Source organism: Ornithorhynchus anatinus, unplaced genomic scaffold, assembly GCF_004115215.2.
Source record: "Ornithorhynchus anatinus isolate Pmale09 unplaced genomic scaffold, mOrnAna1.pri.v4 scaffold_80_arrow_ctg1, whole genome shotgun sequence".
NCBI lineage: Eukaryota > Metazoa > Chordata > Mammalia > Monotremata > Ornithorhynchidae > Ornithorhynchus > Ornithorhynchus anatinus.
In genome coordinates, this window is record NW_024396936.1 from 848677 (window position 1) to 854865 (window position 6189).

Below are 6189 nucleotides of genomic sequence, written 5' to 3' on the forward strand. Positions count from 1 at the left end.
AGGAGGGTCTAGATGTTAGCAGGGAATCACCAACTCTGTTATAGTGTACTCTCTGAAGCTCTCAGTACAGTGCTCGGAACACACTAAGCATTCAATAAATACCACTGATTGATGGAAGTCCATTGAAAAGATTGGAATGCAGGTTGGAAAAAGTGGGTGAAGAAGAAATATGTTAGGTGAGATGAGTTGATGGAAAGCTTAAAAACCAATTGTGAGGAGCCTTTGCTTTTGATATGGTGGCACATAGGAACCCAGTAGTGGATTTTATGGAGCAGAGAATTTTGAGTCAAGCAGTGATGATGATGATGGTATTTGTTAAGTGCTTACTATGTGCCAGGCACTATACTATACAAGCAAATCGGGTTGGACATAGTCCCCATCCTACATGGGGCTCACAGTATCAATCCCCATTTTAAAGATGAGAGAAATGAGGCCCAGAGAAATGAAGTGACTAGCCCAAAGTTACACAGCAGACAAGTGGCAGAGCTTGGATTTGAATACACGACTGTTGTGAGCAGGCAACATGTCTAACAACTGCGTTGTATTTTTTTAATGATAACTGTTAATCCTTTACTATGTGCCAAGCATTGTACTAAATGCTGGGTTAGACACAAGATTATCAGGATGGGTCACGTCCCAAGCAGCGTAGTTTAGAAAAAGCACGGGCTTGGGAGACAGAGGATTCTGGGTTCTAATCCAGGCTCTGCCACTTGTCTGCTGTATGGCCTCGGGCAAGCCACTTAACTTCTCTGTGACTCAGTTAACTCATCTGTAAAATGGGGATTGAGACTGTGAGCCCCTCATGAGACAACCTGATTATCTTGCATCTACCTTAGCACTTAGAACAGGGCTTGGCACATAGTAAGTGCTTAACAAACGCCATCATATGGGGCTCACAGTATTAATCCCCATTTTATAATAAGTAGTAGGTATGGCACTCATTAAGCATTTGCTATGTGCCAAGCACTGTTCTAAGCACTAGGGTAGATACTTTCTTGATGAACTCATTTGCTCCCATGGCTTCAACTATCATCTCTATGCAGATGACATCCAAATCTACATCTCCTTCCCTGTTCTCTCCCCCTCCTTCCAGGCTCATATCTCCTCCTGCCTTCAGAACATCTCCACCTGGATGTCCGCCTGCCACCTAAAACTCAACATGTCCAAGATGGAGCTCCTTATCTTCTCTCCCAAACCTTGTCCTCTCCCTGACTTTCCCATCACTGTGGGTGGTACTTCCATCCTTCCCATCTCCCATCTCATCTTCCTTCTTTAGGAGGGAAGATGAAAAGTTGGATTTTAGACATGTTGAGCATGAGGAGCTTTTGTGACACACAATTGGAGAGAAGAGATGACGTGGAGGTGAAGATTAGCTGAGATTTCAGGGCTGCATAGGTAGACTTGGGAATCTTCTGCATAGAGGTGGTAGTTGAAGCCATGTGAGCAGAGCATTCCAATAGAGAGTCTATGAGGAATGGGCCCCTAACAGCAGCTTTACTGTGCACCTTCAGTTATGGGGTCTCCTCATCTGTAAATGCTGCATAATACACTTGCTCTCTTATCTCTTGGATTAGGAGCCCCTTGTGGGATGCCGATAAGGTCTCCCAGAGGAATCAATAGATGAGCCTCAGCCCAAGACTCCAGAACCAAGAACCTGCTCAGAGGAACTGATTAAAATGCCAGTGGGTTATGCAGTGGTACTCTTGTTCTCCAGTCTGCCACTCATAATTCCACATTAGAGATGTGGTAGGCCTGGCTCAGCTGGGCTAGGAGGTAGATCGCGGGGTGATGGAGCTATAAGCAGGATGGAAGAACCAGTGCTAATTAATGAAGATCATGCAGCTTAAAAAATTGGATGAAAGTTTCACCAAGTAACCAGAAGAAGTGTTTGATGTTCTGGAGAAACTAGGAGAAGGGTCTTGTGGCAGTGTGTTCAAAGCTATTCATAAAGAAACTGGTCAAACTGTAGCAATCAAGAAAGGTTCTGTGGAGTCTGACCTAAAGAAGATTATCAAAGAATTATCCATAATGCAACAATGTGACTGCCCTCAGGTGGTCAAGTACTATGGCAGCACGGAGTAATATGGTGGTGGCTGTCTGTCAGATATCATCTGATTATAAAATCAAATTCTGACAGAAGATGAAGTAGCTGCAATACTACAATCAACACTTAAAGGACTGGAATATCTATATTTTATGAGAAAAATGCATCACAATACCAAGGCTGGAAACATCTTGTTAAATCCTGAAGGACATGAAAAGCACTCCAACTCTGGGGAAGCTGGCCTGCTCACCAATACAATGGCAAAACAAAACAGAAATACTCGAGAAAATTAGGTTCGAGTGTATGTCAGACATCTGGTCACTGGGAATTACTGACTAGATATGATTGAAGGGAAGCCCCCATATGCTGATATACATCTGATAAGGGCAGTTTTCATGATTCCTACAAACCCTCCTTGCACATTCTGAAAACCAAAGGTCTGGTCAGACAACTTCACCTATCTTGTGAAGCTGGGTCTTTGAACATCCCGGGGCAGAGAACCTGAACTACTCAACTCCTACAGTATTCATTTAGCAAGAATACTAAAGGACTGTCAGTGTTTCAGATCTTGATTAATTAAGAAATGAATGTGAAACTGAAATGCCAGGAAGTCCAGCAACATGAGTGGATGAGAATGATGACGAAAACTCTCAGAGGATGACAAGACTGATTCAGGTATGATGGTCCAGGCAGTGGGAGATGAGTTGGACTCAGTTCACGCTGCCAGCATATTGAGTGTTAACAACCAACGCCATGATAGAGCATGGCTCCACATTGCCATCCAAGCTGGGGATAATGGTGATCAACACTGAGGAAGAGGAGGAAGAAGGGATGGGACTATGAAAAGAAGGGATGAGACTCTCTGACCTGCAAAACCATCATACCCTAAGTATTTTGAACACAAGGAAAAATAAAATCAGATCAACATCTTTGGAAAAAATATACGTGGCCCAATTAAGAATACCACAGATTGGAAAAGATAAGGGTAAGGACCATGAATTTATGAAGAGTTGAAGTGTGGACCAACTCCCGGGGAAGTCCTCTACCCACAACTCCCAGTTGGAACAGGATATTAAAGAGATCTGCCAGAAGTATCAGTCCAAGCACCAGCTCAACTTGGATGCCACTGAAACCAAGAAGTGACAGCACCAGAACTTCTGGTGACTTCTGGCTAAAAGTGGATTAAGCTTCCTTTCCTCCCGGACTGACAGCTTCTGGATATTGGCTTTGTCTTGGGTCTTGATTCCCACTGAAATGTGTTTGCAAAGGAAATGGACACCACATTGCTCATGGGATTTTCCTTAGCATCTTGATAAACTCACGAACGGGAAGTAGTGTAGAGGTCTGATCGAGGACCAGGGCTCCATTTTGGAGCCTCACTGTGTAAAATAACTAATGTCAGCATTTTCAAACAAATACATGATTTTTAACCTGAGGAGCAGGTGAGATTAGTTCACTGATAGTTGGGAAAGTTGGGATAGTTTTCTTCAGAAGCAGCATGGTCTAGTTCAAAAGACCATGGGCCTGAGAGTCAGAGGATATGGGTTTTAATCCTAGCTCTGCCACTGCCTGCTATGTGGCCTTGGACAAGTCATTTAACTTCTCTGTACCTCAGTTTCCTCATGGCTAAAACGGTGCTTCAATCCCTGTTCTTTCTTCTCCTTAGACTGTGAGCCCCATATGAGACAGGGACTGTATCCAACCTGATTATCTTGTACCTACCCTAGTGCTTTACATAGTCCTTGGCACAACCTAACATGTACTATCACTATCACTGGAGCATGGAGTGCAATGATCAATTAGGACTGAAGCACTTTAAAAAGTGCATGTGTGGTCTTTGCCCACATTAGCCATCTTTTAGAAACAGTGTGAAAAGCTATATATCTCCTAATACCCAGAACAGTGTATTTTCCACTAGGTTCACCCACTGTAGAGCAGGGATTGAATTGAGTCGACTGTCTTGTATCTATCCTAACATTTGGAATATGGTAAACACTAAGTAAATATCACAGTTTTCATGGTTATTTCTACCAAAATCTCAAACCAATCAACTGGAAAGCTGTACCCAACCAGCAATTAGAAATCAGGGATGCAGAGGGCTAGGTTAGGGTAAGTTTTGGGAGGAACACTGTATTATGAAGCAGAATTTAAAACTGTATCACTGAAACAATAGTAGGGAAGCTACCATGTTTCTATCACTGAAATGTACCAGGGTTCCAAGATGCCACCACCATCACCATCTTCCAGATGACAATACAGACAACTGCATGAAAGAATGATCTTGACATATCACTGCTCTACTTTACTGAAAAGATGTCTTGTCAGAGTTCTTCAGAATCTGCTTCATAGTAATGTTGTCAACTTCACTGCCTGGGAATCAGAGCAGCCAAGTCACATATTAAAAACAGGAAGAGTACCAGGAATGCTTACATGTCAGAGGGACAAGCTTGCTAGCAGTCACTAGCCCAGTTTGGACAAACACACACGAAAACAAGACACTTTGATAGTTCATTTGATGTAAGAAAAAAGGTAAAGCATTTTACTAAGAGAAGAACGGTTCATGAGGTAAAATCAGAGAGCAAATAATACTTAAGATGACCCCAGATGACGACAGAAACAAGATGAGAACAAAAGAGCATAAATTAAAACCTAGCCATAAAAAAATCCAGAAAGTAGCAAGATTATGTGGGGAACCTGGACTGATTCCTGTCTAAAGTTTGGGGAACTAAAATTAAGTTCACAAGGTGGTGGTAACATTAAATGCGTAATCTCAGGATGTCTTAGCTAGGAAATATTACCCAAAAACTCAAGGTTTAGGATGGCTCAGAGTTCTGCAGTGTGGTTTAGTGGAAAGAGCACAGGCTTGGGAGTCAGAGGTCATGGGTTCTAATCTAGATCTACCATTTGTTAGCTGTGTGATTTTGGGCAAGTAAAATGAGGATTAAGACTGTGAGCCCCACGTGGGACAACGTGATAACCTTGTATCTAACCCAGTGCTTAGAATAGTGCTTGGCACATAGTATGCACTTAATAAATGATAATGTTGGTATTAGTTAGTATTTGTTAAGCGCTTACTATGTGCAGAGCACTGTTCTAAGTGCTGGGGTAGCCACAAAGGAATCAGGTGTCCCACGTGGGGCTCACAGTCTTAATCCCTATTTTACAGATGAGGTAACTGAGGCACCGAGAAGTTGAGTGATTTGCCCAAAGTCACACAGCTGACAAGTGGCAGATCTGGGATTCGAACCCATGATCTCTGACTCCAAAGCCCATACTCTTTCCACTGAGCCACGCTGCTTCTCATTATTACCATAATATTACTGGACCAGGAAAGACCTTTTATTGAAGTGATTGGCCTGAAAAACCCAGGTGAACATCTCAACAGATCACTAGCTTCTATTCTGAGAACATGCTATTCAAAGCCTGCTCTAGCCATTGGACAGGGGATCCTGGGTGGAGGGTGGAGCAGGGAATGGGCCTGGGGAGCAAGGAGCAATCATTTGATCAATCAGTGGTATTTATTGAGCACTTCCTATGTTCAGAGCATTTTACTAAACGCTTGGAAGAGGTAAGAGGGAGCTGCAATTATGCTGGCCTGGCATGCTGAGTTTAAATGCAGGTCCTGCAGGCAGGCCTATAGCAACCTCATCCCTGGGACCACTTATCATTCAGTGTGAAAACTTTCAAAATCTTTACACTGGTTTATGTAGTGGAATGGGTTTATACCACTGGATATCAGGCCCTGTACTAAGCACTTGAGAAAGTACATAAAAAGTATGAGAGATAATCTGTGCCTTGGAGGAGTTTACACTTCAGCTTAAACAACTCAAAATTGGAGCAAAGAGTGGAAGAACAGAATTTTAGACTATTTTTGGCTGGAAACACAAAAGAAAATGTTGCTGATTTCTAGGCCATGCCAAAAGGAGCACTGTGAAAACTCAGCTCTTGACTGTGAGCAAGACTGAGCTGACTGAAACCTCTGGGCCATGCATCCATTCATTCATTCAATAGTATTTATTGAGCACTTACTATGTGCAGAGCACTGTACTAAGCGCTTGGATTGTACAATTTGGCAACAGATGTAAACAATCCATGCCCATTGACAGGCTTATAGTCTAATCGGGGGGACGGACAGACAAAAGCAA

General features: G+C 42.9%; 1 pseudogene; it reads left to right on the forward strand.

The window, feature by feature from the left end:
* The first annotated feature begins 2254 nt into the window (after window positions 1–2254).
* LOC114808968 lies at window positions 2255–3916 on the forward strand (annotated as a pseudogene).
* The last annotated feature ends 2273 nt before the right edge of the window (window positions 3917–6189 follow it).